General features: G+C 35.6%; 1 protein-coding gene across 1 annotated transcript in view; it reads right to left on the bottom strand.

Moving 5' to 3' along the window:
* The window catches only part of LOC149770054 (uncharacterized), a 90,366-nt gene that overhangs the window by 59,494 nt on the left and 6,272 nt on the right, over positions 1-24,600 (bottom strand). The window contains exon 2 of the mRNA XM_089949465.1: positions 13,883-13,989. The gene's annotated coding sequence lies outside the window, so the exon portion shown is untranslated. The remainder of the gene's footprint in view (positions 1-13,882; positions 13,990-24,600) is intronic.

The following is a 24,600-nucleotide window of genomic DNA, read 5'->3' as shown; positions in this document are numbered from 1 at the left end:
CAAAACTGCATCTAACATCAGTTTTCCCAGACCCTATGATTACTAATAAAAAACAAAATCATTTGCTGACCAATTATATTTTATATTAATTTATTTAATGAATGAATTTTTTGCTCTCATTGTGGACCTAGATTGTTTCTTTCAGCCTTGAATAGTTTTGTCAGTTTAAGGATTAATACAATTTGATTGCCTTTTATGTATTATTGACTGGTAGGTTCACACTTACTATGGGCAGTTAAATACTTTAATTAAAAAAAATACAAATATATTTTTATTATTATTATTATATTATCTCACAAGTTTTCACTCTTTAGTCATACATTTACATATGGATATCTTCAATTTTATATGATACAGTAATTTAAAATACCAGTCACAAAGTTTTGTGATATATAGTGCATTCCACTTGTCCCTCCGATCAGTGATCATACTTTGTTTATTTAATATCTTTTGAGATATCTTCATTATACCTGATATGCTTTTGTTGTTGTTGTTGTTTTACGGGTTTAATTCCATTTATCAGCGCAAGATTGTCTATATATGGTGGCCAGTATAACTGGCAGAAGAAGAACCTGGGAAAAGACTGGTAAGAACTACTAAAGCATGGGAAGCTACTGGCAGCTTTCTCACATACCCACATTGGCTGAGCCCGAGACTTGAACCCATGTGTACAGAGGCAAGATGGCAGCGATCAGTAAAGGCATGTGCTTTAGACTACTTGGTTAACCAGGGCCCTAGGTATGCTTTTGTATGATGAACAGACATTGTGTCCTATAAAAATTAAAGTGTGTCTGATTAGTATTTTAAGAGTTTTCCCATTTTTATTACAGATTTTGCCCATCATCTATACAGTCTATACACTTATCCATTTGATATCTCCTGAGTCATTTGAGATATCTTAATGAGAATTAATATCTCATTGAAGATTTGGCTTTGTCAGCACTTTTATATCTTTATTACAGAATTGTCTGTCCATCACACTCTTCTCTGATAGTATGTCCTGAAATGTTCGAGATATTTTAATGAAAGTTGGTATTCTTTGTATCATGAAGAGTTTGTCACATGTTAGAATGGGCTCGTCAGATGAGTAACTTCAGAGTGGGGGTATTCCATAAGTACAATCTTACTGAGAGATGAGTAATTTCTGTGTGGGGGTATTTTATAAGTACTCTTATAGACAGATGAGTAATTTCTGAGTGGGGGTATTCCATAAGTACTCTTATAGACAGATGAGTAATTTCAGAGTGGGGGTATTCCTTAGGTACTCTCTTACTGACTGGTCTAGTCAGTAATATAAATATAGCACTAGAGATATTTTTTCATTAACCACTTTTTTATCCATTTTGTTTTCTAATTTTTTTGAATGTCTAATTAATAATAGACTAATAATACAGACTTAAAATGTTCATACCCTTTTGCAGCATTATAATATGATCAATTTTGTTGAGAATTTTCTATGCATTAGTACATAATGTATTTGTTCAGACTATTCCCAGCATGAGTATATGATCGGTTTTGTTCAGACTTTTCCATGCATTACCATTATTATATGATAAATTTTGTTGAGACTATTCCCAACATTAGTATATGTTTTCTTTCCCCCCAATATTACCAGTACCAAATAATTACATGTAACTTATGTTAATAAAACAACGGCAGATAAGTAATTTACCTTTAAATGGTAGAGATCATGTCCTTACTTCATATATATTTCCTGTACAAAGTGGGATGATCAAACACCTGGACATAATGGGTAGAGAGAAATTGCAACCAAGTCAGATCAAGGTTAAGCTCGAAGTGGGCAGATTAATATAGAAGTTTATGTCATCACTTTGAACTTTCTCACGGTCTTGAGCTTTACTTGTGGTAGAGCTAATATGTGATAGACTTGTTCCCACTGCATCCATATATCACCATTAAAATAATCATAGATATAGAACCAGACTGTCTGGTGCACATGGTGCAGATGTAGATGCAACTTTTTATGTTTAATTCATAATTGACTTCTGATAAAATTTTGCCACTGATACCAGTCTTTCCTAACATTCTTTCCTTGGCAAAGCGACATTATTTTGGGTAGATATGGTTGAAAGGACTTTTCTTCACCAAAAATACTTCTTTATCAGGTAGTCCAGTTCATGAATGAAGTCTACACCTTTATTATTGTTGGTGTAGGGCTTTTTGTTAATTCTTGTGATTTAAATGATTTTATTTTATTTTATTTTTTTAATCATGTTTCTTTTTGTGTGTTGGCCAATAATTATTTATAACCTTGATGTAAGGCTTAGAAAGGTGGGCCTGTGTGGACCTGCCAAATAGTTATACATTCATATCTTAGTATATCCTTAACACTGATCTATATGTGATGTAATCAGTTTAGATTGATCCATTTTTATATATTATAATAAATCAAAGAGTGTAAACATTATTTAAGTAGACCCTCTCGGGAATGGAGTATACAGGTGATATTATTAGAGTCTACATGGTGTTTTTTATTGTTGGGTTTTACGCAGGTATGTAGGATAGATTACATTCCTGGTAAATGAGATACTTGATATACTGACCTATCGTTTGTTTATGCTGTATCTCCCACACTATCCATATGTAAACATAGCAAATACCAGTCCACTATTTTAGCTGTTATCTTCTACACTATCCATGGTTAACACAGCAAATACCAGTACACTATTTAGACCGCTCCAGTGGCCTAGTGGTTAGAGCGTCCACCTTAGACGAAGTAAGTTGCGGGTTCGAACCCCAGCTGAGTCATACCAGAGAGATATAAAAATGGTACTAGCAGCTGCCTCGCTTGGTGCTCTGCATTAGGAGGTTAGTGTTAGGACTGGTTGGTTTAGTGTCAGGATAATTTGACTGGGTGGGACATCATGCTACATGTCTGTTGCTTGATATCCCAGTGCTAGACATCACTATAAACTGTCACTCTGCAGACATCGTAGCAGTATGACTGAAAAATTACGTTAAACATCCAAAACACAGACACATGCAGTTCACTATTTATGCTCTATGTTTCACACCATCCATGAATAAAGAAAACAAATACCAGTCCACTATTTCAGTATTTTAACTACTTCCGTACATCATATTTTCTTACATAAAATTACTGTATATACATGCTTGTAAGTCAGATCCCATAGCAAACAACATAGACCCTGATCTGCGATGACATAATCTGCTGGCAGATCAGGGTCTGTGTTTTCTTTTCTACTGATTTATGCCTAAAAAATGCATTGACCCAGATCTGCCATTGCACTATGTGATGGCAAATCGGAGTCTATGAGTTTGCAGTTGGATTTGACTTAAAAGTGAGTGAAAATACACTAGTGATGGGAATAAAATGGTAAAACGTATTATTGAAACAGTTTTTTGTTATGAATGGTGAAATAGCATTCTTTTGATTACCTTAGCACTATTCATTGTTGGTGGTACTGTACTATACATGTAAACTCTTACAAATATAACATTTTCTTCTCCTGCCTTGATACCAAATACATTTATTGTGTCATTAAAGAAAAACTGATGTTGAAACCAGTTCCAAGGCTAAGAGTTACAGATTTATTGGCTTTTTTGAAAGCCACAAGATGAAGTATTTCATATATTAGTTAGAAAAAAAGAATGTATTAATCATACAGTGTTCCACCTTAGAAGCTTAGAAGCTTTTACTTTGTCCTTCCTCTCACCCCATCACAAGTTAATTCAGATTGGATTGTAATAAGACAGTTATCATATTAAAAGTATCAGTAATTTAAGAGAACAGTAGGTTTAAAAGTTTACACTTTTCTACCTGTATAAATAATATAGATTTCAACATGTATAAAAAATACAATTTTCTACCTGTATAAAAATTTAGTTTTCTAGCTGTATAAATAATATAGTTTTCAACCTGTATAAAAAATACAATTTTCTACCTGTATAAAAATTTAGTTTTCTACCTCTATCAAAATCAGCTGACAATACTTTTGCTTTCTTTAACATGAGTGTAAAATAACACTCAAAAATCAATCCAAATTCTTTCAAGTTGATCATATCAACTACCTTTCACAAAAGAAATGAAAAAGTGATGACTGTGGTCCCTAAAATATCAAAGTCCAAAATGATTTATTTTGCACGTGCATTTTATTTCTTTTGATTCAGTAAGTATTTTATGATAAAGAACGTGATGAATTTGAAATTGTTTTGAATTGAGATTATATAAGGTATCAGGAAAAAATGATGATTGTTAGTAGAATGAGCTTGTATTGTTATAATCACATTATATGTCTAATTTGCATTATTTGAAACACAGTCTAGATATGAAATACAAAGCAAATTGCATCTACTCCATCTGCATTGAAAATATAATTTTGGTCGTATTAACTTTGGAGAAATGACTTGCTAGACTCACAAGAATGGATCTATTTATGAATTAGAACACACTAATACTATTTATAAATTAGAATACACTAATACTATTTTTAAATTAGAATACACTAATACTATTTTTAAATTAGAATACAATATTACTATTTTTAAATTAGAATACACTAATAAGATGAGAGTGAATATCATTAATGATTTTCCAAAGATTAACATTTTATTGGTTGCTACAAATTTTATAATTTTTGTTTGGAAAAATACTGAATAAATTTTGGTTTTTCACAAATACAAATGATTTAAGAATTTATATGTAGGATGTCCAGTAGACCAGTGGTTTGCATGTCAGTGTTTCAAACTTTGTAGATATGCACAAATTTATTATATGCAGTACTCACTCACTATTATGCCCTTCATTATAACACAGATCCTGTCATTAAGTATGGTAATGGATTCCATTGCATCCCATTGTTAGTAAAATTATATCTAGCATATACTTCGTTATAAGGTTACCTTATTATAAGCCAGTATACTCAGGATCCCATGGACAGCATAACAGTTGGAGAGTACTGTATAATTGTTAGCAAGAAAGAAATCAACAGTTCAGTTGAAATTATTTAAAATGATAGTAAGACCTGTGTTTGTTAATTACTGGTCTAGAAACTAGCACTAATAGTATCCTCCTGGTTTTGATGCAGAAATGCATCATCAAAGAGCTAGACACTCCTGAGAGTCTGATAGTTTTGTAGACATACTCAGTTGGAGAGCTAGACACTCCTGAGAGTCTGATAGTTTTGTAGACATACTCAGTTGGAGAGCTAGACACTCTTGAGAGTCTAATAGTTTTGTAGACATACTCAATGAGAGAGTTAGACACTCCTGAGAGTCTGATAGTTTTGTAGACATACTCAATCAAAGAGCTAGACACTCTTGAGAGTCTGATAGTTTTGTAGACATACTCAGTTGGAGAGCTAGACACTCTAGAGAGTCTGATAGTTTTGTAGACATACTCAGTTGGAGAGCTAGACACTCTAGAGAGTCTGATAGTTTTGTAGACATACTCAATCAAAGAGCTAGACACTCCTGAGAGTCTGATAGTTTTGTAAACAGGCATCATCAGAGAGCCAGTCCCTCCTGATAGTTTTGTAGACATACTCAATCATACAGCTTATCCCTCATTGTTTTGATGCACATATAAACCTTAAGAGAGCTAGTCCTCCTGATAATTTTTATGTAGACATACTCCATCAGTGAGCCAGTCCTTCTTTGTTTTGATGTAAATATACACCATCAGAGAGCTAGATAGTCCTTCCTTGTTTTGATGTAAATATACACCATCAGAGAGATAGCTAGTCCCTCCTGGTAGTTTTGATGTCAATATACACCATCAGGGACCTAGTGCATCCTGATAATTCTGATGTAAATATACACCGTCAGAGAGCTAGCTAGTCCTTTTTGATAGTTTTGATATAAATATACACCATCAGAGAGCTAGCTAGTCCCTCCTGAGAGTTTTGATGTAAATATACACCATCAGAGAGCTAGCTAGTCCCTCCTGATAGTTTTAATATAAATATACACCATCAGAGAGCTAATCCCTCCTGACAGATCTGATGTAAATATACACCATCAGAGAGCTAGTCCCTCCTGACAGTTTTGATGTAAATATACACCATCAGAGAGCTAGTCTCTCCTGAAAGTTTTTGATATAAATATACACCATCAGAGAGCTAGTCCCTCCTGAAAGTTTTTGATATAAATATACACCATCAGAGAGCTAGCTAGTCCCTCCTGATAGTTTTGATGTAAATATACACCATAAGAGAGCTAGTCTTTCCTGAAAGTTTTGATATAAATATACATCATCAGAGAGCTAGCTAGTCCCTCTTGACAGTTTTGATGTAAATATACACCATCAGAGAGCTAGCTAGTCCCTCCTGATAGTTTTGATGTAAATATACACCATCAGAGAGCTAGTCCCTCCTGACAGTTTTGATATAAATATACACCATCAGAGAGCTAGTCCCTCCTGATAGTTTTGATATAAATATACACCATCAGAGAGCTAGATAGTCCTTCCTTGTTTTGATGTAAATATACACCATCAGAGAGCTAGTCGCTCCTGATAATTTTGATGTAAATATACACCATCAGAGAGCTAGTCCCTCCTGAAAGTTTTGATGTAAATATACACCATAAGAGAGCTAGCCCCACAGTTGTCACTTTTATTCCATATACCCATTCTCTTAACATGATTGGTTTTAAGTAGCTCAAGATACAGTAATGCAAACTGGACTGATCTCTGGAGGACATAGGACATACCTGGCATTATCCAGATGTTTGTTGTTGGATCAGTCAGGATGATTTGTAATCTTAAAGTGTACCTTCCTGAGTGCTGACAGCTGTAATCCTACAGAGGTATATTTTACAGTGGTCCCCCTCTTATAAGGCCACCTCATATGCGGCAGGATAAGATGGGTGGCCTTTCTAGAGATTACACATGTGAGTATATGTACTAACTACATAAAAAGTATGAAGGGTGCAAGTAATTTTTAAATATTTAATATTTTCAAATAAAACTCATACAGATGTTATGAAATCGGTGTGATAATACCTATTTAAAATAATTACGATTAATCAATAATCACGGTGAAAAACCACCGTGTCAGTAAAATCTGGGCACAAAAAGTTGGCTGTAACTGTCAATGCCATTTCTGTTTTCCCATTGCAGTAGAATGCATATTAACGCTGTTTATTTTAATCTTTCTGACATATCTTATTGATAAGAATGTATACTGACCCTGTTATTTTAATTTTTGACATTGCACTGCTCAGTAGAAAGTTTATTGACCCTGTTATCTTTTTGACATGACATTTATCAAAGGAATCTCCTTCATTTTGTTTAGTTGAATTGCTTTCACTTTTCGTTCTAAACTGAGTATGTCTGACAACATTTTGCACTTTTTGCAACAATTTATTTCTTGATTAGCAGTTTGAAGATGATATGCCAAGTGTTTACCAGGGAAGTTAGCTTGTCATGTGATCGATTCCTTTCCAAGTACATGTCATAATCTTTCAGAACATACCATTTTTCTTTTCTGGCTGCTGGACTTGAGCTGAACAATACTAGGCTGCTCAGTGGTTGGATTTTATGTTTTTTGATAATTATTGGTAATTGGCTTTTGTCGTCTTGATAATCATTGTGGTATTAATATCCAGTAATTATCAAAGTGTTAAAACCTAACATATAAGGAACACACAGCAGGAAGGTTAATCTTACTACTTACGTCTTTGTATTGATTAAAGTTACTTTATTGACATGTTGCAACAAATGTCAGTAGGTTGAATTTGGAAATCAACAAAACATTTGTGAGATTTCTAACTGAAACATTATGTGGCCTTTGCAAAGGGTAAAATGGACAAACTTTATGCTGATATGCCAGCCACTGGTCATGTTAGATGAGTGGACTTCCTAGAGGGGTACCTTTGAACACAGTCATCAATGCCATGAAATTCAAGAAAGAGACCATTTGAACCTGTCTCTATGGATTTCGTACGTACAATCCAATTCCAACATCACTGCAGCTTGAGCACTTAGATCCAGTACTGCCTTCACTAACTGATGTTATTAATACTTCTCTCTCATCCAGGGAATTCCCATCATTTTTCAAAACTACCATTGTAAAGCCTATGCTGAAGAAACCAACACTAGACCATAACGATTTAAAGAACTACCGACCAGTTTTGAATCTCCCATTCATATCAAAAATCTTAGAAAAGGTTGTTCTATCCCAGCTTCTATCTCATCTGAATTCAAACAGTCTTTTTAGCAATGTACAATCTGCATATTGCCCTTGCCACAGTACTAAAACTACTCTTCTAAAAGTAGTTAATGACATTCTCTCTGCGTTGGATAGCAGAAAGATTACAGTCCTCATCCTCCTTGATTTGTCTGCAGCATTTGACACAATAGACCATGATATATTACTTCACCATCTCCAGCATGTATTTGGCATTCATGATACAGTCTTACTGTGGTTCAAGTCCTACTTGGTCAACAGGACACAAATTGTATCTGCAAATGGAATACACTCCAGCCCAGTTGATCTATGTTGTGGTGTTCCACAGGGGTCTGTTCTTGGACCTGTTCTCTTCATTCATTACACTCAGTCGCTCTCAAGTGTCCTAGATCATCATCCAGTGTCTCACCAATTGTATGCTGATGACACGCAAATATACAAATCTAGCCACCCAACTGAAGTTGATGCTACCATCCAAGGTGTAGAGAGGTGCATTTCTGATATGAATCATGGATGACATTAAGAAGCTGCAGATGAATGATAATAAAACTGAGGCCATTCTGATCACAACAAAAAGACTTTCTCATTCACATCCTTTACCTCAAACAATAAATATCAGCAATGCCAACATTAAATTCACACAATCAGTATGAAACCTAGGTGTTACTCTGGACAGTACTCTCACATTGCACCAACATATCATGAACATATGCAAGGCTGCATATCTTGAGCTGAGACGCATCAGCTCAATTTGCAAATATCTTTCAGTTGATGCCACTAAAACACTTGTGTGTTCATTAGTATTTTCAAGACTGGACTATTGTAACTCAGTTCTGTCAGTTTCATCTCGATATCTACTCCAGAAACTTCAAAAAGTTCAAAACACATCTGCTCGGATCATACTATGAGTACCACGATCAGAGCACACCTCCCCGCTGCTCTGTACCCTACACTGGCTATCCATTCGATCCAGAATCAAACACAAAATTTGTTCTCTGTGCTACGTTTCACTGTTGGACTCTAGTCCAACATACCTATCCGACCTCACCCATGTGTACACACCAGCAAGATACTTACGCTCCTCTTCTGAAAATCGTATACTCATTATTTCCAGTATGAAAACAAAGTCATATCGACAGCGTTATTTTGCATACCAAGGCCCAGCAACGTGGAATGAATTGCCCACTGAACTTAGACACAAAGACACAGTGATCACATTCAAGAGGGCTCTCAAAACTCACTTATTTTGACTGCAGGAACAAACTTAAAGATCTAATAATGTTTCCTACCTGAAATATTCTCAGCATGTTTTTTATTTTTTAATGTTTTTCTAATTTCATGGTGTTTGTTTTTGTAATAATATTATTATATGTTTTTTATCTTATAGGTGTTGTCTAATGTTGTAAAGTGCTTAGAGCTTCTAAAGATTAGGTGCTATACAAAGTCTTCATTATTATTATTATTATTATTATTATTATTATTATTATTACTTAATAATATTGGGACCATTGTACTCCATATGGGAAACATTGTACTCCATAAATGAACCATTGTACTCCATATGGGGACCATTGTACTCCATAATGGAACCATTGTACTTGATATGGGAACCATTGTACTCCATAAGGGGACCATTGTACTCTATATAGGGTAGATATAGGCTTCTCATACACAACTTTCTTGCTCTTTTAATAGTTGTCAATATTTCTTTGAATATTTGTAGTAGTCAGAGAACCATGTGTATTGACCAAACACTTTCTTTGCTGTGATATATATGTGTTTGGATGTGTTGATTGATATCTTGCATTTAGATATGCCAAACCTTGTTTGACTGGTGGTGGTGGTAAATTTGTCTCATCAGTTAGGACTTCTTGATTTTTCCGACAGGAACTTCTCTACCATTAACGAATTTCATAAATGTTAAATTGTGTGTGTTGGTGATAACATTGAGGACAGCGTAATCATAGACTAGGATGGTCTCCTTAAAGAACTGTTTTTATAGCACTACTTTCTTGACTTCCAAACCTGATAAGACCATTAAATACAGTTGGAGTGTCCTTAGACCTTTCCCATCCCATTTTTGATATTTAGACAGTTATGTTGATGTTGAAAGTTAGAGCCCATTCTGTACCAAAAATGTGAAATATACTGAAGCCATATGGTAGTCACATTTCGAGGAGACGATTTAAATTGGCAGGCAAAAGGGTAGAATTAATAATTTGTAACTTTACAAAAACTGGCAAATATGCCTGTTATACAGTATTAACTAACAGTGTACTCTTCATGCGGCATCGCTTTGTTACTTGATCATCATATCTCATGGCATCAGTATTTTATTGCATTTGGCCTTTTACCAACATGGCATGTTTGAATCGGTTAATCTTTTGATTTATGACATCAAGAAAAATGTAGGTATCAAATTTGGATCAGAGGGCATTGTAATTTTAAAAAATGGCAAGTATAGTGTTGAGTTTGTAAATGCTGTTAAGTATGGCTTGTGCATCAGTTTATTAAAGAGACAAACAAGTTGTAATTGCAATGTAGGAGAAGGTAAATTTTCTCCTTATTCATATTAAGCAAGTAGAGTTTGATATATTGTAGCTTTTTCTGCTTGCCTACATTTAGAGTGACTCTACTATTTGGTTTCAGTAGACACCATGTTTCAGTAGGGAATATGCATTGATGTTCCACCTGAACATAACTGTCCAAAATATCTTGAATAGAGTTCAAAAGGTCAGAGTAAACTATGCATTAAATATTGCACTTCTTATTTGAGTGTTTAGGACTGGATGAGGGTCTTTATGGAGTGTTTAGGACTTACAGGTCTGGATGAGGGTCTTTATGGAGTGTTTAGGACTAACAGGTCTGAATGAGGGTCTTTATGGAGTGTTTAGGACTAACAGGTCTGGATGAGGGTCTTTATGGAGTGTTTAGGACTTACAGGTCTGGATGAGGGTCTTTATGGAGTGTTTAGGACTAACAGGTCTGGATGAGGGTCTTTATGGAGTGTTTAGGACTTACAGGTCTGGATGAGGGTCTTTATGGAGTGTTTAGGACTTACAGGTCTGGATGAGGGTCTTTATGGAGTGTTTAGGACTTACAGGTCTGGATGAGGGTCTTTATGGAGTGTTTAGGACTTACAGGTCTGGATGAGGGTCTTTATGGAGTGTTTAGGACTTACAGGTCTGGATGAGGGTCTTTATGGAGTGTTTAGGATGTAAAGGTCTAAATGTGGTTCTTTTGTGAGTGAATCTGTGCCCCTTGTTAGCACCATCCTGACCTGAGCTCCTTGAAAACACCATCCCAATCTGATCTTGATAACACCGCCCCAATCTGAGCCTCTTGAAAACTTCACCCAAATCAGAGCCTCTTGATAACACCACCCCAATCTGATCTCTTTGATAACATCACCCCAATCTAAGCATCATAATAACAACACCCAAATCAGAGCCTCTTGATAACACCACCCCAATCTGATCCCTTTGATAACACCACCCCAATCTGATCCCTTTGATAACACCACCCCAATCTGATCCCTTTGATGACACCACCCCAATCTGATCCCTTTGATAACATCACCCCAATCTGATCCCTTTGATAACATCACCCCAATCTGATCCCTTTGATAACACCACCCCAATCTGATCCCTTTGATAACACCACCCCAATCTGATCCCTTTGATAACACCACCCCAATCTGATCCCTTTGATAACACCACCCCAATCTGATCCCTTTGATGACACCACCCCAATCTGATCCCTTTGATAACATCACCCCAATCTGATCCCTTTGATAACACCACCCCAATCTGATCCCTTTGATAACATCACCCCAATCTAAGCATCATAATAACAACACCCAAATCAGAGCCTCTTGATAACACCACCCCAATCTGATCCCTTTGATAACACCACCCCAATCTGATCCCTTTGATAACACCACCCCAATCTGATCCCTTTGATAACACCACCCCAATCTGATCCCTTTGATGACACCACCCCAATCTGATCCCTTTGATAACATCACCCCAATCTGATCCCTTTGATAACACCACCCCAATCTGATCCCTTTGATAACATCACCCCAATCTAAGCATCATAATAACAACACCCAAATCAGAGCCTCTTGATAACACCACCCCAATCTGATCCCTTTGATAACACCACCCCAATCTGATCCCTTTGATAACACCACCCCAATCTGATCCCTTTGATGACACCACCCCAATCTGATCCCTTTGATAACATCACCCCAATCTGATCCCTTTGATAACATCACCCCAATCTGATCCCTTTGATAACACCACCCCAATCTGATCCCTTTGATAACATCACCCCAATCTGATCCACTTGATGACATCATCCCAATCTAAGCATCATAATAACAACACCCTAATCTGAGCCTCTTGATAACACCACCCAATCTGAGCCCCTTGATAACACCACCCAATCTGCGCCCCTTGATAACACCATGCAAATCCGAGCTCTGTGATAACAATTTCCCAATCTGAGCCTCTTGATCTCAACACATCAATCTGAGCCTCTTGATAACACCAGCCAATTATGAACATCTTAATAACACCACCCCAATCTGAGCATCTTAATAACACCACCTTAATCTGAGCCACTTGGCAAACACGACCCCAGTATGATCATCTTGATAATACCAACCCAGTCTGAGTGTCTTGGTAACACCACCCCAATCTGGGCCCCTTGATAACACCACCTCAATCTGAGTGTCTTGATAACAACACCCCAAACTGAGTCTTTTGAGAACACCACCCCAATCTGAGTGTCTTGGTAACACCACCCCAATCAGGGCCCCTTGATAACACCACCCCAATCTGAGTGGCTTGATGATAACAACACCCCAATCTGAGCCACTTGATAACACCACCCCAATCTGAGTGTCTTGGTAACAACACCCCAAACTGAGTCTTTTGAGAACACCACCCAAATCTGAGGTGCTTGATAACAACACTCCAGTTAGAGCCTCTTAGTCAAGTCCAACAGGGTAAGGACTAGACCAATATTAGCTGCATATACACATTGTGTCTTTTCATTTCTGTTAAGTGAGAGTGTGTATATATAGTTTGTGAATAATGACAAAGGGACCAAGTTGCAGGGAGAGTTAGGATCTACCCAGGGGCCACTATTAATTCAATAGTTTTCAAGTTATGACAAGGAGCCATTGTTAGTTGCACATCTTATTTAATCTCTTTATGCCCAGTAGGGTTGTAAATGGTATTTGGTTATATGGTTGGAATCTTAAGAGTTAAGAAATTATGGCACATAGAGTTACTATATCGCAGGGGAAACGATAAACCCAGGGGCATATGTTTATTGCATCCCTATATTATTTTGCTATTTTATTTTATATCAGAAAATACATGTCCATGGTTGTCAATTCTGTATATACAAATTAATTAATGTATATTGTAAAAGTAATTGCACCTTATTTTTAGCATGTGAACTCTTAAACCCTATCTAGGGTCCTGGTTGGGGTTGGAGCTGGCAACTGAATACTTGGTTTGGTGAATGTTCCTCTGAAATTGTGTGAGGAAATGGCATGATGGATGGACAAACTTAGGCCGTCACAACTACCCATGGCACATGTTAAAAAGTGGAGACTAAAAGAAGAAACAATGATAGGTACAAATAAAATTACAAAGTGTGACGATTGCTTTGATGAATATATTAAGATGACTTACCGTGAAATGTCTTGTAATACTGCTTGTATGTATGTATATATATATATATCCAAGCAGGCAACTTATTTCACTGTTTTTTGACAATCCATAACAGCACTGTAATTTTCCTGAAAGGAGAGAAAAACTCAATCTCAAGATGCATTTGGTAAAAATGACCATTATGCAGTTCTTTGTATTAAAGAACTCATTTGTTTGAAGAACTTCCTTGGCATAAGTAAAGAAGTTTGAAATGAGTCTTTTCCATTCCTGTTAGTTGATTGGTTAAATTAGATTATCTATCAACCTTCCTGATTTGCGGTCCCATTTGCAGTCCCCTTCCTAATTTGCGGTCCCATTAAATTTCATGAAATAAAACAACTCGCACTTTTTAATGTCTAAAACTACACTCTTGTTTCATTAACCATATCTCAATAGACCTCTGTTACAGTACAAAATACAGTGAATCTTACTTTAGCTAACACCTATATAAAACACCTGCTCATAATTCGAACCACTTATGAACCCTTTAATTGTTAGCTAATGACATTTTATGACATAGAGCCCCATATGAGGGGGCCTAAGGGTCTATATATATATATATATATATATATATATATATATATATATATATATATATATATATATATATATATATAATTTGTACATTCTTTGTTAAGTTTTTTGCATTAATCTCATGACCTCATAGGATATTCACACCTTATATATATATATATATATATATATATATATATATATATATATATATATATACTGTTTCTATAGAAACATGAAAGGGGATTTACCTTGATTACTGCCCCATCAACTCAAAAGTAAGTTATGGTGACCTATATTTCACACTTTACAGACTGGTTAAATTCTAATTCAAGTTTATTTTTCACGAACTGATCATGCCTGAATGTTATTTTTTCCACAACAATAATGGACACAGATCTCATTCCCAATCAATCATGACAAATATTGCCAAAAATCTTCATGGTGGAAGTTTATTCATGTTGAAAGCATTTACATAGAGAAGTTTTATGGATACCTTGTGTAAATTCTTAGTTCTACATTCTTGATCTCAAAGTGTTAATTTGGTAGATTATTTTCTTATTAATGAAGTAATTTTATTCCAAGCTTCTGAAATCAATCTGTCCTGGCATGCAAACTCTTTGTCAAGAAATATGTGCATCATGGGGATTGGTATGAAAGGAGACAATGCTTGACAGTGTGTGGCAATCTTATCCCTATCAGCTGAGCTATAACAGTTAACATCTACATGATCAAATAATAGATAGCAGGTGCTTCCAAATCAATTGACAAAGGCCTTCTTGGTAACGGCTTAGCAAACTATGTGCAGATTTAAAGATTTCCATGTATTGATGAGATATCAATAAGCATTGATTGGTAAGCTATTGATGATTAATGGTTGGTGAAGTCTTTTCATTTAATAATTCTGTTAACATCTTGGTTACTCACTAATTAAAAATGCTAAATGATAAACTAAGGAGTGTGAGATTAATTTCGTGAGAGTTATCTGAAAAATGTCAGAGCAAAGTAAAAATTATGATGTCTTTGTTTCTAAAACAACTGAAATAACCAGATCTGCATAGCATCAAACAGCATGGAGGTAAATGAGGGTTTGTTTCAGTTCATATTAAAAATGGTGCATTTCAGAGTTGGTCCTTCATAACTCTTAGTATAATAGGATATGCACATTATTCCCTTTGCAATTGATATGATGTGCACAATCACTGATTCCCTTGTAATTTACATCATGTGCACAATTTCTGATTCTCTTATAATTATCTCATGTGCACAATCTATCATTCCTTTGTAGTTATGTCATGTGCACAATCTATCATTCCCTTGTAATTTACATCATGTGCACAGTCTATCATTCCTTTGTAATTTACATCATGTGCACAGTCTATCATTCATTTGTAATTTACATCATGTGCACAGTCTATCATTCCCTTGTAATTTACATCATGTGCACAATTTATCATTCCCTTGTAATTTACATCATGTGCACAATCTATCATTCTCTTGTAATTTACATCATGTGCACAATCTATCATTCCCTTGTCATTTACATCATGTGCACAATTTATCATTCTCTTGTCATTTACATCATGTGCACAGTCTATCATTCCTTTGTAATTTACATCATGTGCACAATTTATCATTCTCTTGTAATTTACATCATGTGCACAATCTATCATTCCCTTGTCATTTACATCATGTGCACAATTTATCATTCTCTTGTAATTTACATCATGTGCACAATCTATCATTCCCTTGTCATTTACATCATGTGCACAATTTATCATTCTCTTGTCATTTACATCATGTGCACAGTCTATCATTCCTTTGTAATTTACATCATGTGCACGATCATTCCTTTGTAATTTACATCATGTGCACAATCTATCATTCTCTTGTCATTTACATCATGTGCACAATCTATTATTCCCTTGCAATTTACATCATGTGCACAATCTATCATTCCTTTGTAATTTACATCATGTGCACAATCTATCATTCCCTTGTCATTTACATCATGTGCACAATCTATCATTCTCTTGTCATTATGTCATGTACACAAGCTATCATTCCCTTGTGATTTACATCATGTGCACAATCTGTCATTCCTTTGTAATTCACATCATGTGCACAATCTATCATTCTCTTGTCATTTACATCATGTGCACAATCTATGATTCTCTTGTCATTTTCATCATGTGCACAATCTATCATTCTCTTGTCATTATGTCATGTGCACAATCTATGATTCTCTTGTCATTTACATCATGTGCACAATCTGTCATTCCTTTGTAATTCACATCATGTGCACAATCTATCATTTTCTTGTCATTTACATCATGTGCACAATCTATGATTCTCTTGTCATTTACATCATGTGCACGATCTATCATTCCCTTGTCATTTACATCATGTGCACAATTTATCATTCCTTTGTAATTTACATCATGTGCACAATCTATCATTCCCTTGTCATTTACATCATGTGCACAATCTGTCATTCCTTTGTAATTTACATCATGTGCACAATCTATCATTCCTTTGTAATTTACATCATGTGCACAATCTGTCATTCCTTTGTAATTTACATCATGTGCACAGTCTATCATTCCCTTGTCATTTACATCATGTGCACAATCTATCATTCCTTTGTCATTTACATCATGTGCACAATCTATCATTCCCTTGTCATTTACATCATGTGCACAAGCTATCATTCCTTTGTAATTTACATCATGTGCACAATCTGTCATTCCTTTGTCATTTACATCATGTGCACAATCTATCATTCCCTTGTCATTTACATCATGTGCACAATCTGTCATTCCTTTGTAATTTACATCATGTGCACAATCTATCATTCCTTTGTAATTTACATCATGTGCACAATCTATCATTCCCTTGTCATTTACATCATGTGCACAATCTATCATTCCCTTGTCATTTACATCATGTGCACAAGCTATCATTCCTTTGTAATTTACATCATGTGCACAATCTGTCATTCCTTTGTAATTTACATCATGTGCACAGTCTATCATTCCCTTGTCATTTACATCATGTGCCCAATCTATCATTCCTTTGTAATTTACATCATGTGCACAATCTATCATTCCTTTGTAATTTACATCATGTGCACAGTCTATCATTCCTTTGTAATTTACATCATGTGCACAGTCTATCATTCCTTTGTAATTTACATCATGTGCACAGTCTATCATTCCCTTGTCATTTACATCATGTGCACAATCTATCATTCCCTTGTCATTTACATCATGTGCACAGTCTATCATTCCTTTGTAATTTACATCATGTGCACAGTCTATCATTCCCTTGTAATTATGTCATGTGCACAAGCTATCATTCCCTTGTAATTTACATCATGTGCACAATCTGTCATTCCTTTGTAATTTACATCATGTGCACAGTCTATCATTCCCTTGTAATTATGTCATGTGCACAATCTCTGATTCCCTTTATAATATCAAAGGCATTATATATGTTTAAGCTACTGTAATAAATATTAAATCACACTAAAGTACTATGAAACTTGTTTTTGTGGACACTTAATTATAAATGATGCTTGTCCAGCAATGAAACAATTTTATGGCACTTAACTGTCCTTTGAAGACAAGTTTTAATAGTATATTTAGTCACAGGTACATCACACTTTTTATAAGCACTCACATGACACAAGACAATTGTATAAAAGCATACAAGCAGGTGGGTCTTATAATTCTGAGGAATACTTCATGGCATTAACCCTACCATTTTGCAGAATACTATGATATGCATGGGTGCATACTGTTATCCATTATGATGGGTACATCTGTTGGTGAGTACATTCATCTCGATTGGTGCTGAACTCTGTTAATATGGAAAGGTCCTTTGGTGGCTACATTCATTTTGATATGAACTGTTCTCCATTACCAAGCGAATGTCCTTTGGTGGGTACATTCACCTTGATTGGTGCTGAACTCTATTACCAAGGGAAGGTCCTTTGGTGTGTACATTCATTTTGATATGAACTGTTCTCCATTACCAAGCAAATGTCCTTTGGTGGGTACATTCACCTTGATTGGTGCTGAACTCTATTATCAAGGGAAGGTCCTTTGGTGGGTACATTCACCTTTATTGGTGCTGAACTCTGTTACCAAGGGAAGGTCCTTTGGTGGGTACATTAATCTTGATTTAAGCTGTTCTCCATTACCAAGGGAAAGTCCTTTGGTGGGCACATTGATCTTGATTGGTGTTGAACTCTGTTACCAAGGGAAGGTCCTTTGGTGGGTACATTCATCTTGATTGGTACTGAACTCGTATTACTAAGGGAAGGTCCTTTGGTGGGTTCATTAATCTTGGTTTGAACTATTCTCCATTACCAAGGGAAAGTCCTTTGGTGGGCACATTGATCTTGATTGGTGTTGAACTCTGTTACCAAGGGAAGGTCCTTTGGTGTCCTTTGGTGTGTACATTCATCTTGATTGGTACTGAACTCGTATTACTAAGGGAAGGTCCTTTGGTGGGTTCATTAATCTTGGTTTAAGCTGTTCTCCATTACCAAGGAAAGGTCCTTTGGTGGGTACATTAATCTTGATTTGACATATCTACAGTACATAATTCACATACAAAAACTGCTGTGTATGCATGTTTCTAAAGAAGAGTGTGCATATATATACAGCAATCAAAGATGCATATAGTAAGCTATAATTTTTGGATTAAACATTGAAATTTTGGAGTAAACACTGAAAGACAGTTTTTTGAAAAACATTAATGAAGTTTATTATCAACTAGCTGTTTGCCACTAGTGCACTCGACTTTCCTCACATGTTGCACTTTATGTGAGCCTGAAGGACTTTTGCTGATCTGTGTTCCCTCAGCATTTTCCAAATCCCCAAATTTAAAATCATTATAATGGGACAAAAGTATTGGAAGTGTTCCCCACCCTAAGTTCTTCAATGCAAGTGGCTTGCATAGACCAAGGAACTGTGTACTATGTACTGTAGAAACATGCATACACAGCAGTTTTTGTATGTGCCAGGGGCCCCGAGTGGTCTAAAGCGCTCACCGTTATGGATCATTGTCATCTCACTTCTGTCTGCATGGGTTCGAGTCTAGGATTCAGCCAATGTGGGTATGTGAGAAAGCTTGCCAGTTGCTTCTCATGGTTTGGTGGTTCTTTCTGGAGTTTTCCCGGGTTCTTCCTCCACCATTAATACTGGCCACCAGGTATAGCCTATCGTGTGCTGAAAAATGGCGTTAAACCCTACAACAACAACAACAGCTACAATAACAATGTGCCAGGCAGTTGAGTGAATTTTCCAGTTACACGTCTGATTTGGTGACCATTCCAGTGGCCTAAGTGGTTAAAGTGGCCACCTCAGAACTGGGAGGTTGTGAGTTTGAATCCCAGCTAAGGCATATCAGAGACTTATAAAAATGGCAATAGCAGCTGCCACACTTGGCGCTCAGCATTAAGAGGTTAGTGTTAGGACTGGTTGGCCTGGTGTCAGGATAATGTAACTGGTTGGGACATCATGCTACATGTCTGCAGCATGATGTCTCAGTGGTAGCATAGCTATATGACTATAATTGTTAAAGATATGTTAAAAACACACATAAACACACTGATTGGGTGAGTGTTTATTTGGTGCTAACCAGCATTTCTTTTTAATGAAAATGATGTTTGTCAAGACTATTGTAGACTTTAGTCTGTACATTCCACTGGCATTTTGTTTTCTGTTTTCATCAAGCTCTTAAATATGCTTTTCTCTAAATAGTCAACACTGGGGGGAGTGGCCAGAATTTCTTGATATGCCATTGATGCCACACCACTGAATTTGCTCAATATTCCTTTTACATAGGTGGAAGTAACAGACTGTCATGTTGATACTCAAGGGAACCTGATATAGTTTACTCAGAAATTTCTCTTTGTTATTAAATGGCTTATCAAAATTAACTTAAAGGCTTCACAGAAACCTCAATTTATTTTCTGTACAGCAAAGCTCATTTTGAATTACTTGATTGCATTATGTTATTTAACATAGATGATTTCAAAGATATTGATGCAGTTTGACAGCGTGTATTGACAAAACTTTGAAGTGTCTTTGTGCTTTAACAAGACTTTGATTGAAGTGTCTGTGAGAAATTAGTCATCGGTCAAGGCTGTTAACTAAATCAATGCATGCTGAAAAGTTGCCAAACCCACAATTAACATTGATGTATAAACATTAGCATTCATATTGTAGATTCATAGATATCACATATCATGTTCAGAAATTGGACTTGTATTTCATACTTAATATATACTTTTAGTGAATTGTCTAGTAATCATGACTTGTTCAAATTGTGATTTTGAGTTATTTATTTATCATATTTTTAAATGATATCATAAAATTGTTTCTATTTAATTCTTCATATATGTTCTACTGTTGTCAGTGTGGCTTCCATAGCAACCATATGACAAAACTTACTTTCAACTTTTTATCCTGAATGTTAGAGCTAAATTTGAATAACCTTGATAGGAATGTTCCTTATGACATATTCTATGGAAAGTGTTATCAGGGTGGCTTCACTAGCAACAATATGGTTTCAAGTCATTTAGCTTTCAGGAAACATACGTAAAATGTATATTCAATTTTTTTTCAGAAGACTCATGCCAAGCCAAGTTTGATCAAATTTTCTATTAATTTTTTCTTTCTTTTTTGGACATGTTTGAAATTTGTATTTGGGGTGACTGTCTTAGCAGTGATATGGCTTTGTTAGCAACCATATTGAAAGCTTTTTTTTGTTGAAGGTCTTTCTTTGACTTTTCTAAAGAATTATTGAGCCAATTTGAAATCAAATTTAATTGAAATTCTAAAGATATGCTTTATCAAAATTGTGTCCATGGTGGCTCCCCTTGCAATAGTGTGGCTTCTGTAGCAACCAGGTGGAGAAAACCCCACTCTTGAATGGCTGAGCTAATTTTGACCAAACTTGGTAGGGTTGTTTTGTAGGACATGCGTAATAAAAAGTATGTCCAGGGTGGCACTCCAGGCAATGGTGTGGCTTTCATAACAACCATATTAAAATTTTTATATTTTCAGCATCTTGTCTATTAGGGCTGAGCCATGTTTTTATCAGACCTGGTGGGAATGTTAATTAGGACATGCTTTATAGAAACATTAGGGTGGATTTTCTACCAGCAGTGTGATTTCCCATCATAACTATATCAAAACCTGTTTTCGTCAGCTCTTTAATGGCTCAGCCAATTTCAGTCAAACTGGGTAGGAATGTTACGTGGACTCGCTCTATGAAAGTTTTATCATGTGTATCTTCCTCAGCATCAGTGTGGCTTCCATATCTACTGGTTGAAAACATTACAAATACTTTACAATAGCTGAGGTGATTTTGATATACAAGCTGGGATTGTTTGATAGTACATACTCTATTAATTGTATTTACAGTGGCTTCCCTTGTAACATTGTGGCTTCCAAAGTAACCATTTGGAAAACCATTTTCAACATTTTCTCCAGAATGGTATAGCTGGTGTTGACCAAACTTAGAATGATTATTTCTTGAAACTTGCTCCATAAAAATTTAGTCTGATATGTCTTTTGAGCTAGCAATGGTTTGGCTTCAAAAGCAAACATGTTGAGAATCAATTTTCAACTTCTTCAAAATGGTCATGCCAAATTTGATCAAAGTTTATATGAAAAATGTTCTCAAGGCTTTCTCTTTCAAATGTATGGAGTGGTTCTTTAGCAACAGTATGGCTTTGATAGCAACTGGATGGAAAACAAACAGGTGAGACTTATCTACTATAAAGTATGGCTACCGGTAATAATACTAATACTGTCATGGACCATATCAAACTAGAATGTGATAGGTAGAGGCCTAGCATCAATACAATTCACATTTGTATCATTATCTAGTACAGGGATTAGCACCTTTCACATTTGTATCATTATCTAGTACAGGGATTAGCACCTTTCACATTTGTGCAGAAGATGCCATTGCACCATCTAGTCATAACATGAACACCATTCACATCCCCACAGTTGATGTCAATGCATCATCCAGTCCTTATATGAACACATCTAGTTCTTACATGAACAACTTTCACATTCATATAAAAAATGCCAGTGCATCATCTAGCTTATAGCTTCTCGTGGGTCCGTGGTTCTTCCCTGGGTTTTCCAGGGTTCTTCTTCCATCATTTATATCGGCTGCCATGTATAGCTTATCTTGTGCTGAAAAATGGCATTAAACCCAATAACAGTACAATACCAATACATCATCTAGTATGGGCATGAACACCTTTCATATTTGTACAAAAGATGCCAATGCACCATCTAGTACAGAGATGAACACCTTTCACCATCATACAGATGATGTCAATATACCATTTAGTCCTTACATGAACACCATTCACATTTGAATGGAAGATGCCAATGCAGCCTTTTAGATCAGCTGAAGTTACTCAGAGTAGAAATGCAATTAAACAACATGTCATATGTCACCAATTTCTATTAAATATCTGGCAATTATCCTAACATGCTTGTTTTTCAAACCCTGGCACCTGTCTTTTTACTACATTTGCCTTTCAGACCAGTGTATACCGGGTGAGCAACATGAGGCTCACATGGGCTTCTTGTTTTTATTCTTCAAATCATACTGTATTTATTGTAGCACATAAACCCTCCCGGCAGTAAGAGCAAAAATGAACTGCGTGATCAACATCTTATCTAGACAACAAATGTTAAAATATTTATCATTTTGAAAATTTCAAGATGTGAAACAAGGTATTTTGGTTTGAAAATTAGTGATATAAATGTTCATGTAACTAGGATAAAAGCTACTCAAAAAAATTTAAGCACACTTGCCAAAAGACCTGTTTTGTGCCAATAGAAAGCTAGAGCAACAGGAGAAAAAAAATCTTGTCTTATTGGCACTAATGTTTATCAAGAAGGACAATCATAAAGCTATCTAGGCTTTACCCATAAAAAACATGACTCTTAATGGATTCTTATGAATATAATCATACAGAAATATTGTATGCATCATTGTTACAAAATATTTGAAAACTTAATAATTCTTTGTCAAAGGTTAAAGAAACATGTTGCAAAGATTGTTTGACGCTTACATTACCCTTTGTTATAATGTGCTGGTTCTTTGTGGCAGACTTGGAAGGACACTTTCTTCAATTGTTCCAGGGGAGTTTGGTGTTGAATGAAGTTGTCTGATCCATTTGATGCATATTCTCAGTGAAATAATGGAGTTTATAAGCTATTCATGTATTATAATTGGTTGGGAGATGGTATTAAATATGTAATACATCATGTCAGACTTGGCTTATAACACATTAACCCCTGCCGATGAGTTTACATGGCAGGAGGTAGTAGCCTACTGCAGAGCTCTGTAGCATCAAGGTCATGTATGATACACTAAAGTGGGTGGTATTATAGAAAGGTAGACAGATGTAGATCTACAATGATACCAAATAATCTGTAAGTTCTAGTTGCACTACAAAATACAGAGGGAAAAACCTCATTTTTTGGACCAGATTTTTTTCCACCCAAAATTAACCCGTGATTGGAATCTGATTTTTTGCCCGGATTTTAGACTTTTTGTTCTCAGATCTAAGGCAGACCAGTATGAACTGCAAACAGATAGATGAACCTTTGCAAAAAGTAGGATAAGATGGACATTTGGAATAAAGAGTGGTCTTGATAGGAAAATAATGGGTCCATTAAGCAACAAAAAAAAAGAGAAAAAAAGAACTCCAACTTTTACCATTCTGCTCATGTGCGAGCCAAATAGCCAATGAAAAATGATGTTTCTAACACAACTAGGCATTAGGTTATTTGAAAATCACCTGGAAGTTGATGTGTTAGGATGTATTCAGAAATAGCTTTCTAAATGTGTTCCCTACTCAAATTTCAGGCAAAAATGACAAAAACCGCCAGGGATTAATGTGTTAATGGAACCTTGTCATAGTAACAAAAATAACAAAGAACAATTACTGAACTCACAAGATTTGAAAATCAGAAATTATATGCAATTGGTAAAAACATAAATTTTTTGAAAAAAATTGTTTTTCCACTGTTTTTGAATGAAAGTTATTAATGTTAAGCTTTATGTTAACATTGTTTTTTGTAATATGAGTCATGGTTTGGAGATCATGCACGCACAGCTTTTGAACATGAGTTTAT

This window comes from Sinohyriopsis cumingii, unplaced genomic scaffold, assembly GCF_028554795.1.
Source record: "Sinohyriopsis cumingii isolate HCF-2022 unplaced genomic scaffold, ASM2855479v2 utg002807l, whole genome shotgun sequence".
Lineage (NCBI taxonomy): Eukaryota > Metazoa > Mollusca > Bivalvia > Unionida > Unionidae > Sinohyriopsis > Sinohyriopsis cumingii.
Note: the sequence above shows the minus strand (reverse complement) of the source record. Positions and strands in the feature narration are given on the sequence as shown.